The sequence below is a fragment of the Macrotis lagotis genome, chromosome 5, assembly GCF_037893015.1.
Source record: "Macrotis lagotis isolate mMagLag1 chromosome 5, bilby.v1.9.chrom.fasta, whole genome shotgun sequence".
Lineage (NCBI taxonomy): Eukaryota > Metazoa > Chordata > Mammalia > Peramelemorphia > Peramelidae > Macrotis > Macrotis lagotis.
The window spans coordinates 219,735,256-219,748,274 of NC_133662.1; the positions used below are offsets into that span (position 1 = coordinate 219,735,256).

The following is a 13,019-nucleotide window of genomic DNA, read 5'->3' on the forward strand; positions in this document are numbered from 1 at the left end:
TTTGAGAAACTCTGCTAAGTCCACTGAAAAAAAGAGGAAAAAAAATGTATAGAATGTCTGGGAAGTATTAAATGGTCTGGATCATCCTTGCTGTCTATTCCCCAATCTACCTTTGCTCCCAAATTATTTGCAGCTCCCTTCTCTGAATTAGCAACTAGCCCCAAAACTATCCCCACTGGGGCGGGGGGACAAGAACCCCTTCGGCAATCTGGTGAGATCTACGGGTTCCTTTTAAGAATAATGTTTTTAAGGGGCTGCTGGGTGGTGCAGTGGCCCTGGAGTCAGGAGTACCTGAGTTCAAATCCGACCTCAGACACTTAATAATGACCTAGCTGTGTGGCCTTGGGCAAGTCACTTAACCCCAATGCCTTGCAAAAAACCTAAAAAAAATGAAAGAATAGTATTTTTAAATATCTAAGAGAAAACTTAACAGTATTACAAATGAAATCAATTATTACTGAAATAAAGATGTAAATTTCCCCCCAAACTTGTTCAGGGACCCTCCAGAGATCCAAAAGGATGTCTTTGGGACTTAACAATGGCACACAGAGAATGTGGGACCTTAAAGAGGCGATCTAAGTAGAAGGAGCCAGTATTTGAAGAGTTGCCTTCTACCAATCACTGTCTGATTTTGCCAACCTTATTTTTCATTAAAGTATGTTACTTTGTTGAATCATATTTCCCAATGGTTCCTATAAGAAACTTTAAGTCCTTCAGTCTTCTACTATATGGTGAAGTTGAATACCTATCTGGCATCTTGGTATCTTAGAAAAGGAACACTACAGGGCTGGTTGATTGGTACAGAGAAAAAAAGATGCAATGGGTGATCCCAGAGAAACATTATTGATTTATAGGGACAGATGTATCTTCATTCATTCATTATTCATTCATTGAATGCCTATTTTAGTAGCTACTATAAGCATAGTACTATGTGAAAGGCAAAATTGAAGTAAGGTATCCTTCTGGACATATAATGTAAAGATGAATTCTTTTAAACTATAGAGTGAAGAGGAGGAGAAAGATAGGATGGTCACTGGAAAAAAAAGTGTGGAAGACTTTTTTAAGAATGAGGGACACTGGAGCATACTTTCAGGCAAATGGGAAGCAGATAGTAGAGGGAGAGAGAAAGAAAAATAGGGAAGGGCAGGAGGGAAGAGGAAAAAGAGAATGGAAGACAAAAGGAGAGAGATGAGGAGAAAGAAAGGGGGAGAGAAAGGTAGAAGAGGGAGAGAAGGAAGAAGAGACAGAGACAGGAAAGAGTGAGTGAGAGGGAGACAGAAACAGAAAGACAGAGAGACAGAAAGAGGTGTGTGTGTGTGTGTGTGTGTGTGTGTGTGTGTGTGTGTGTGTGTGTGTGTGTGTGAGAGAGAGAGAGAGAGAGAGAGAGAGAGAGAGAGAAGGGGGGAGGATATCTGGAGCAAAGTCCTGGAGAAAATAGGAAGTAAGGGGCTTAAGAGGACAGATAAAATGATTAGGTTCAGTGAATACAAGGCAAGAAAGTCAAAACTGTCAACTGATGATTGATGCTGAGAAATTTTGAGGAATGGATGAAGGAAGTGGAGAGAAATCACATCAAGTGGCCTAAATTTCTTATCCCTCTTACATAATCAAGAGATTCAATTATTAGGAGTCAAAAAGAAAGTCGACATAACTTCTTGATATTCATCTGAACAGTTGATTCCTACAATAGCTACTTGAACCAAACAAGATCAACAAATTTCACTAAGTGGTCATGAGAACTAATTGACTTCATTGCTTTGGAATGGGGTTCTGAAAAATGCTTCATTCAAATAGACCAGCCCTCTCCTGGTCTTATCACTCAGAGATTTTTCAATGTTTAAACCGTCACATTACTTCCAAGTATCTAAATGCACTTTCATTTTGTTGGGAAAAGATAATAATAATATCTATTTGAAATATCATTAATTTAAAAGAAAATTGCTTTTCCTTTATTTGTTTATATTTAGTACCTGAAATGGGAGAGAAAGGGAACCAGAACTGTTTGAACAATAGGTTCCCCTTCTCCTGAATTCTGTGGGGCCTCTTGCCTCAAGTGTCACAAAGTGGAGGCACTGGTCTAAGCATCAGAAGACTTAGATTTTCCAGTCTTGAGTTTATCATTAACCCACTGAGTGATCATGAGAGACCTTGGACATCTAAAAAAATTGCAATGGAAGGAAGTTGGACTAGACAACCTTCAAGGTCTTTTTTCTTCCAATATGCTGAAATTCAACAGTTTCCTGAACAAAGAAAGATCTGAATCACCATTACCAGTCTAAATAGGTGCTACCTTGGAAGAATAGCAGGAAAGAAAGAAAGAAGAAGAAATGGAAAAATTAAAAAAATATCACCCAGGGGTATTCTATGGTCACTAAAAAGTGACAGGATAGATATAGGCTCTTGAAAGAAGTAGTCTAAAAGCACCATTCCTAATTTATTATGTCTAGATCACTGATCACTCATGATTCTGGTTTGGATTTGAGCATTGATAAGATTTTTCAATTGGGATCAATCTTACAAATGCTTTAGAGAATTCTGAATTAGAAGACTTCTTTTCCAATTATGGCCTTGCTGCTAAATTACCTGCTAGATTTTTAGCTTAGCAACTTAAACTTTTCATCCATAAAATGAGAGAACCTGTTTCATGATTTCTAAGGTTCCTCTCAGCTTGAAATCCTATGACTCATTTCAAGAATATCTTTTACAGTATCTCTAATAGATACTTAAATATATTCACTGATGGGGTAACTATATTCACACACTGGGTTGTGTGACCCGGGGTACATCACTTATCTCCTTAAGCTTCAGTTTTATCCTTTCTTGAATGGGGAATATAAGAGCATGTATCTCTCAGGCTGGTTGAAAAGATTAAATGAGATAAAATCTATTAGGCACTTTGCAAACCTTAAAATGTTTAACATCACTAATTATCATCTCAGGGCAGTGGATTTGATCTGGAGCAACTTTAACTATTAGAAAGTTCTTCCTTTTGTTGCATGTGTCTCTCTGACCCTATTAGATTGTGGACTCTGGAGAAAAAGGAATTGTTTTGTATTTCTAGTTTAGTATATGCCGGGCAGAGGATAGGCATTTAATAAATGTTTTTGATTTGACTTGAAACCCATAAGTCTATTCTCTAAGACCTGGATTCATTTCTTCATTCCATGGTACAGTCACTAGGTAAGTGACTGGAGTTCATAGGACAGGTTAGTATTTCCAAATTGTCCTACACCAATCACTTCAGCCAGTTAGCCTCACATCATCCTTCAATGAATTACTGTTGTATATTCACTTGTGACTTCTCTTTTATCTTGGCTTTTCCATCCGAGTTTGACTTAGCCGTTGGCCTCCAACTGGCTACTCTGCCTCCAGCTCTCCCCGCTCCAATTTGTCCTGCACAGCTCCAAGCAGATTCATCTTTCTTTGCAGCCTTCTTTCACAATGCTCTCCTTCATGGAGTCTACATTCTAGCCAAGCTGAACTACTAACTGTTCCCTGATCTCATCCTAGTTCCTATACACTTTTTAACAGGCCTTCCCTCTTCACATTCCATTCTCCAAGCTTCCATTCGTTCTCTTTCCCCGGCCTAGAATGTTCTCCTCCTCCTCCTCCTTTTCCCCGTATAGCCAAATCCTGCCCTTTTCACAGCTTGGGACAATACCAACTTGCTTCGTTAACACTTTTTCCCTGATTACCTCAGCCCGCAAGCCAGCACTCTCTTCTCTGAACTCTTATAACCTTTCTGAGGCTTGGGTTCCTTATATGTAAAATGGGGATAATAGCAGAATAGACATGATGGAGTTATTGTAAGGGTCAACTGAGAAAAAATGTGTAAAGTCCTTTGCAGATATTTCGTTGGTGTATCAGTCGTTTCAGTTACATCTGACTCTTTGTGACCCCATTTGGGGTTTTCTTGGTAAAAGTACTGAAGTGATTTGCTATATCCTTCTCCAGCTCATTTTTTTCTTTTTTTTTTCCAGCTCATTTTACAGATGAGGAACTAAGGCAAATAGGCTTAAATGACTTGCCCAAAGGTCATACACTAAGAAATGCATGAAGTGAGATTTGAATTCAGGAAAATTCAACTTCCTGACTCTAGGTCTGACTTTAGATCCATTGCCCACTGAGCTGCCCCCATTTACCAATTTGCCCTAGTAAATATTATGATGCTATACAAAGTTAGATAGTGTGATTAGCGACACTCCTACTTCTACTACAAGTTACCCCGTTAACCTGTCCATACTTTTTTCCCCACAGAGTCTAGGTTGGAATCTCAGAGGCTAGCCAAAGCATTTCATACCTGAAAGAATCCCCATTACTGCTTCCATAAAAGTTTTCCAGACTTTGCTCTAAGAATACTCAAGGTCTTCCAAAGGCAAGTCATTTCATTTCTGGACAGCACTCATCATTCCAGTTTTTCTTGCCCATAAGATCATAAATCTTTCTCTTTGCACCCTCCAGTCAGTGTTCCTAGTTCTTCCTTCTAGAGCCAAAACAGATCAAGTATAGCTTTTCTTCCATTGACAATCCCTCAAATACTTGGAAATCACAATCACGTCTCCCCACAAAATTGTCTCTTCTCCAGATTTCTAAGTATTTCCAATTCCTAGAGCCTAGTTTAAGATAACATTTGTTCTCAAGTCTCTTCGCCATTGTGGTCGTTCTCCTCTTTATACCTTTTAGTTTGTCAATGACTCTTCTAAAGTGTGGGACCCACCTAATACTCCAAATGTGGTCTTATGAGAATAAAGTACAACCTTGACAGTCTTGGACACTTTTCTTTCTTCCATGCGGCATTAGCCACCATATAATGCTATGACTCATCTGGAGCCCGGACTCCACTACCTCTAAATCTTTTCCCCATGATCTCCTATATAACAGGCATTTTAATAAATGCTTAATTGACTACTGAGCCATAGGTAGTTGATTTTTAACTCTATTGTAAGACTTCACACTGAAGTGATGTGATAGACGGATGAAGTTCTGGCCTTGGAGGTAGGGAGACCTAAGTTTGGTTCTTGCCTCAGACATTTATTAGATGTGTCACCTCCCTTAACATATCTGTGCCTCAGTTACCTCATCTGTAAGATGGAGATAATAGCACAATTGTATTTAGATGGGAATAATTATATTAGGTAAGATAGGATGTGTAAAGTGCCTTACTAAGCTGTAAAACATTAAATAATAGCTATTATTATCATTATTATTGCTACTTTGCATCCTGGGCACAGTGACTATTTGGATTGTGACTTTCATTGATGCTAAGTAAGTGATTAGTGAGATTGCACATGTATAACCAATATCAAATTGCATACCATCTCAGGGCCGGGGGAAGTGAGGGAGAAAAGGAGGGAGAAATTTTGGAACTAAAAATTTTCTTTTAAATGGACATTAGGGCAGCTAGGTAGTGCAGTGGATAAAGCACCGTCCCTGGAGTCAGGAGTACCTGGGTTCAAATCTGATCTCAGACACTTAATAATTACCTAGCTGTGTGACCTTGGGCAAGCCACTTAACCCCATTGCCTAGCAAAAACCTAAAAAATAAATGAATGAATAAATTACATAAATTAAATGGACATTAAAAATTGTTTTTACATGTAATTGGGAAAAATAAAATATTGGTTAAAAATAAGTGTTTATTGAATTGAATTTAACTAAATTTACTTAAATTTAAATCCTATCAAAGTTTGGCTTGTTAGATTTGGATTCATCTTAATTAGATCTTATATGCCATAATTAAATGCGACCTCTTGAAGACAGCGCTATACTTTTGACTTTAAAAAAAATTTTCCCACAGTGCCTAGCCCAGTACTTCACAAATTAGATCCTCAATAAATACTTCATTGACTTACTGCTGTTTTTATTTTCTAAAATTAGAGTATGGGTTAATAATGCCAAATATCTAGAAGAAAAACCAAAAAGACTTTGCCAACTCCCTGGATATTTCCAAATATCCAGATGGTTAGTGGCACATGGGTGTAGCCTGCGCTTCTTACATATCCTGCATATGACCCAATTTTTTAAATAGAATTTTCTTTAATATTTTTGGACATTTTCTCCATTGGGTTTATAGAAAAGTATTTTTCAGAACTTTATGTTCTCCTTAAAATTGTAGGAGAAAGTACAGGAGGTAAGCACGCTTTACCAAGTAACCTGAACACAATGGCCATCTTATGCTTTTCTGTGAGAACCAAACAATCTCTTTTTCCTTCCTGAGATCCTACCCAAGGGTGGACCCCGTGCCTCTGGGCACAATTGGACTTTCCAAGCTTTTAGCCTCAAGACTGGGAGCTGGAAAATCCCTGCAGTCAGGGTCTAGGGGCCAGCACGTCTGGAACAGAAGAATAGGCCAATGTGATTCCCGGGCACACCCTGGATAAACACTGCTCCCTGAGCCCCATGCTGAGGCCAGACAGACTGAACACTCGGGAACAGCATGCCCTGGGATTTTGAAGCAACAAACCAAGTCCTCAACTCCACGTAGCTTTGCTCTGCCAGGGACAAAGAACCTTCTAACTTTCTGGTACAGGAAGGATGGAAGGTTAGCAACTGGGTTGCTTGTGTGACATCAGGAACCTTCCCCCCTCCATCTGTTCTACCACTCCCTGTACCTCTTCAAGCCCTAGGCAGAGGTCAAGGTCCAATCTGACATCTGCTATCTGCTATAAGGCTTTTCCCAAACACTCTGAGCTCACAATCCTCTGCTGCTCCTCCAGGCTCATGGCGCTAACTGTTTGGGCCCTTCTTTTGGCTCTTAACAACTATTCCCCATCAAATACTGGATGACATTCAGAGGAAGCCAAATTAGAATGATTAGAGACCCTCAAGTCTGTGCCACGTGAGGGCTGCTCCTGGGACCAGGAGAATAGAAAGCACTAGGGGGGGGTAAGATAACTGTTCTAAAGTACTTCAAATGTTCCCATGGGGAGAAGAAGTATTAGGCTTCTGATAATGGAATTCAGAGCCAGAAGGAACCTCAAAGACCATCTAGGCCCACCCCCTTATTTTATAAATGGTGAAGCTGATTAATGACTTGTATAAACTCAGCAGACTAGTTCTAGAGGCAGAATTCAAACCCAGATCCATTGCACTCTAGCATTCCTTTTTTTTCACTGTTTGACTCCAGAGGCAGAAGAAAGAACAATCATGAGAAACTATATTGAGGCAAAATTTAGGCTGGATTAGAAACCGACATGGAGAGTGTAATGAGAGGAGATGGGGTCTGTCACAGTGGAGGGCTTCATGAAGCTGACCCCCTTCCCCAGTGGTTAGAGCTGGGGTTACTTTTCAGGTCTGGTTTGGTCTGCTCTGCTACATGGATGCTGAGGTCTCATCCCACTCTGGGACTATGGGATTGATTCTATGGGAACAGCACTGAAGGGGACACCTAATTCCCTAAGAAAGTAGCTGTACTGCTAGGCTGGCAACAGTTAGACTATAAAAACTAAAATTAGAACTTTACAGAGACCTTGGGACTCTATAATCTTTATAGCACTCATTCAGACTCATCTTGTCCTTTCTTGCTCCAGAGCATCATCACTTCCCAGCAAATGATCTGGGTGCAGGGAAGTTGCCCACACATGGACCTCTGTGTAGGGGGTGTCCCATATATAGCTTCAAGCCTCTTCCCCACAATTTATGACAGCCCCAGGGAGAGTGAGAAACTGGAAATCCAGAGTGTCACTAATTTACTTCTTTCCCTTTCAATGTCTCTGGAAACTAAGGGCCAGGAAAGGACTGAGTGGGCAGTGGGAAGAGGGTCCCTTGGGATTATCTGGCATAGTAGGGCTTTACTTGTATCCTTAGCATTTTATCACAGGGAGTTATGATTCCCAATGTATAACATAGATGCTTAATAAAATATGTATTGATTAATATGGCTATCTCCTTTGATCTGTGATACAGTAGAAAAAGCAGTACCTCTGAAACCAGAGGATTAGGCTCTGATATGTACTCTCTGTGTGACCTTTGGTAACTTTCCTCATTTGTAACACAAAAGGGTCTATCTAGACAGCCTAGGTCCAATCCAGATATAGATCTAATGATGCCATGATGAGAGATGCTTCATCCCCACTTTTCTTTTGATCAGGCCTGTGATTTCATAATTTAGAGGATCTTCCAGTAAGTACCTCCCTCTTCTCCTCCATCAGTAAGATTCTTGGAGATAGGAACTTTTTTTCTCCCTTTTATTGGTATCTCTATCACTTAGCACAGTGACAGCTCATAGTATGTGTTTAATAGCTGTTAATTGATTGTTCAGCTGTTTATAGTCTTAGAGAGTTGCCTGGCATATTGAAAGAAAGAATATCCAGGGTGCCATCATTAGCATGCATTAGAAATAAGGGTGGTGCAGGGGTTAGAGCACCTGCCCTGAAATCAGGAGGACCTAAGTTCAAATCTAACCTCAGACACTTGATATGTACTAGCTGTGTGACCTTAGGCAAGTCATTTAACCCCACTGCCTTACAAAGATCAAAAAGAAGGGGGGAAAAAGAAATAAGGGTAAGCAGGTCTTCTTGATTCTGAGGTCAGCTGTCCATTTATTGTGCCACACTGCCTTGGGATTCCTAATTTACAGATGAGAAAATGGAAACTCAAAGAGATAGTGTCTTGCCTATGGATAAACGGTAACTAGCTGCAATTTACCCTTCTGTCTCCAACTCCAGGGTTCTTCCCATAATACCACACTGCATCAACTGGAATTAAGGGTTGACAACCACTGGCACAAATCCGTCTTCATCATTATAGTTTCTCTTATTGAACGCCCTTACACCTGTCCAGTGCTCCAGTTATACTATAAACTACACGAGGGTAGGCAACGTATGGTCTTCTTTTGTCTTTCTATCACTGGTACCCTGCAAACTCGTTTTGTCTGTCATCATTTAGAATTGATGCTTCCGGAAAGAATGGGGGTGGCAGTTGGGGGAGCTCTCTGACTATGGGGTGGGTCTAGCTGTATGGGATTGGACGCCTGGGAGAGTAACATAGATTACTGCCTGAAGAAGCCGAGTTCGAATGTGACCTCAGACATTTATCAGCTGTGTGACCCTGGGCAAGTCATTTAACCTCTATTGGCCTCAATATCCTCAACTGCAAAATGGACATAACAGCACCTGCCTTCCTCTGCTGTGAGAATCTAATGAGGCAATAATTTGTCAACTCTTAACATAGTATCTGGCACATTAGTCAACACTGCATAAATAAACGTTAATTATTACATAAACATGCATTTATTCTTAAAACCAAGAGCAGCAAATTGAAACAAATTGTTCATTCAGCTCAATGATCCCAAACCTGTTATTTGCACTGGTCTTAAATGAGGGGAGGCAGAAAATACAGATGTAAAAGCACTAATTCTGAAGACTGGGGACTTGGATTCAAATATTGCCTCTGTTACTCCGTATGTAATTGTGGGCAGCTCTCCTAACCTTTCCAAGTCCCCGTTTCTTTATCTGCACAGTGAGGGACTTGGGCTAGATGGCCTTTAAAGTCCCTTCCAACTTTACTACTATAACTCTATGACTATACATATTCCAAATTCTGGGCCTTATCTCTTACTGGTCCTCTCAGAATTTGTTGAGATTTTGTTGTGTCTGCTTCAGATCATGACTCCTACCTCTGGCCCTTTCAGTTCTATAACTAGCCACAGCTCTTGATCCTGTCTTGTTCCCACTGAGTTACTACCCCCTAATAAGACTTGTAACCTTATTTCTCTCCTCCCACTAAACTAACCCATTTTCCCCAAACTGAGGAAGCTTCAATCCATCAGTCACAAAAAATCTGCTCAACCATAAAGGTGCCAACTGGATTCAACTGGAGAAAGATGTCAGGAAAGTATCCCTAGTACTAACCAGAAGTCCCTGACTAAAGAACTTTTGAGACAAAAGGTCTCTCCTAACTCCAAGGAAACCAGTTGAGAATGTGTCAGTGAGATCCTGACTATGCCAAGGGCATTTATATAGCATAAAAAACAGACCTCCTAAGAGAGACCTCTTTGGCAGAGGACTTGAAGAGAAAGAGTGGGATCCCTGAGCCTCCTCTGAGGTATCTTGATGAGGATGGTTGGAACTTGGTGAGGGTCCAGGGCACCATCTTGCTGCTCACCATAGGGTACCGATCCGCCTGTGATTCACTGCCTAATGAACTTGCTCATTCAGGTGGCCACCTCTCCTGCCTCCTATCTTCATGAAGGTCTCTTACCCATCACTGACCAGCATCTTGATGTTCTTCTACACTCTGAACTTAAACTAATCATTGAAGATGAATGTGGAGTCAAAAAGGAAGACAAGAGAAAAAACTATTTTCTAACTCACAACTGGATTGATCTTTAACAAGAACCCTTTAGAAAGTCTGATAAGAGCATGTAAGAAGTCCATACTCTAGATTGGTAGAGAGGCAACATTCAGAAAGTAATTTTAAAATATGATCAGTTAATTATTGATGAATATCTGATTATTAATGCCTCCTACAGGAGAACCAAGATCACAGTACTGCTGATTTCTAGTCATCATCCCACCCACTGCCCTTTCCTCAGAGAAGCAATGAAATGGAATGAAGAGAACATTGGACTTAGGAGACAGGAGGGGATGTGGGTTTGAATCCTAGTTTTGGCATTTATTAGCTGAGAGATCCTAAAATAGTCACTGGTTGAGCCTCAGTTTCTTCATCTGTAGGGTAATGAGATTTAGAGCTGGAGAGGATCATGGAATCACAGGTTTGGAAGGAAATTCCCAGACATCCTTGAATCACACCTGAACAAGAGAATTTGCTCTACAGAGAAAGTTTTTTGCTTGAAGATCACCAGGGAGAAGGAATCTTCTACCTCCCAAGGTAACCCGATCCAGTTTGGGATGGTTATTACTGGTAGGAACTGTCACTTTCTTCCATGACTCCTACTTTGGTATTTCTCCCTTAGAATGTAAGCTCTTTCCCAGTTGGGAATGTTTCATTTTTGGAGCTCTATATCCTCAGCACCTAACCCAGGGTTCATTAAAGGCTCGTAGCCAAGAAAATCAAGTCTCATCCTTCCTATTTTGTATTCAAACATCAGGATCACAGGATCAAAGACACGAAGGGACTTCAGAGATACCTTCCTTTCTACAGGTGATTGTAGGTGTTAAATGACTTACAAATTCAGAAGATCATTGGTCAGGAACTGGAAGAGACATTAGGGGTCAGAAAATGATAGCTTATAAATAATTTTTTTAAAAAATGGATAGCATTTACTCGTAATAGTGCTTACTTATGTGCCAGTGAAGCTTTTATATAAATTATATAGCATTTTTATATTGCTTGCTATATACTAAGCACTTTACAATTATCATATCATTTGATCCTTGCAACAGTCCTGGAAGGTAGATGCCATTATTACCCCTATTTTACAAATGAGGAAACTGAGGCAAATGGAGGTTAAGTGATTTGCCCAGGGTCACACAGTTAATAAGTATATGGTCTCTTCTGTGCACTATGGTACTCTTCAAGTTGCCTATAGAGGTGGAAAGGACTGAAGAGGTCCTCTAGTCCAATTCTCTCATTTTTCAGATAAGGGAACGTAGCCCCAGGAAAGCCCAAAGTCACAAGTACAGGTAAAACTTGAAGCCAGGTCCTCTAATTCAAAATCCAACACTTTTTACACAGGGGGTCAGACATGCTTTGAAAATAATCTACTGTAAAATTCCCATTTTATAGAATAGGAAGTTGAGACCCTTATAAACAAAAGACTTGTTTAGAGAAAAAAAGGTTTAGTTTATAGAGGGAGTAACTACAAGTGAGATAACAGTATTGATGATTTCTAGCCAAAATAATTTTTAAAAACATACTAAAGGTAATTTACATTTATATAGCATTTTGATGTCTATATAATACTTTCTTTGTGAAGTAGTATTATCTCCATTTTACAGATGGAAAAATGGAGGTTTTGAGAAGCTTCTTGCCTATTATGTCCTAGATAGTAGTGTGAGGCAGAATTCAAACTCAGCTTCTCCTAACTTTGAATCCAGAGTTCTATCCACTTTACTCCAACATGCAGTCTTATAAATGCTCTTTTTTTAAATCATACAGTCTTTTTTTTCTTTTTTTAGGTTTTTGCAAGGCAAACGGGGTTAAGTGGCTTGCCCAGGGCCACACAGCTAGGTAATTATTAAGTGTCTGCGACCGGATTTGAACCCAGGTACTCCTGACTCCAAGGCCGGTGATTTATCCACTATGCCACCTAACTGCCCCCTAATCATACAGTCTTGACTATATTAGCTTATTAGTGACTTGGTTAAGTAACAAGATAGCTTTCCCCCTCAAGCCCAGGAACAGAAATTTTTCTCATGGCACTATGATTCTTCCATTCACTTCCTTGGAGGGGAAAAAAAATTCTTCTCTTAGATTGGCAGAATGTGACAAAGAGGTGGCTGGGATTGAGTCTGGAGGCAGGAAGATCTGAGTTCAGATCCTACCTCAGACACTTACTAGCTATGTGACCCTGGGCAAGTCTCTTAACTTATTTGCTTCAGTTTCCTTACCTGTAAAATGGGGATAATAACAGTAAGATAGTTGTAAGCCTCAAATGAGATGATATTTGTAAAGTGCCCGAAATGTTATAGAGATCATGTAAATATGACTTAGTATTATTGGAAAGACCAGACTTTACCCTTTGACCTTACCTTGTCATCAGAAGTAATACTGAGTTGAGGGAATTAATGATGGTACTATAGGGACCCTGAACAAGTTGCTAAGACTCTCTCTAGGTCTCAGATTCCTGGTCGATAAAGGAAGGGAATTCAAAGAGGTGCTCTCTAAGGTTTATGCTCATTCTAAGACCATATGACTCTGACTTTTGAGAATCAGGCCAGGAAAATAAATTCATATAATGTCAATTTTTGCAGATAAAAAAACTGAGGCAAACAGAAGTTAAGTGACTTATCCAGGGTCACTAGTAAGTGTCTGAGTTAACTTAGGCAATTTTGGGGGGTTTGAGCTCTGATGACTCTCCATCCCTCTTCCTTAGAGATTAATAAGGAAATGACTTC

The 13,019-nt window shown here is 40.0% G+C and overlaps 1 protein-coding gene across 2 annotated transcripts in view; it reads right to left on the bottom strand.

The window, feature by feature from the left end:
* Positions 1 to 13,019, bottom strand: part of TSPAN2 (tetraspanin 2) — a 64,006-nt gene that overhangs the window by 25,387 nt on the left and 25,600 nt on the right. The window lies entirely within an intron of this gene.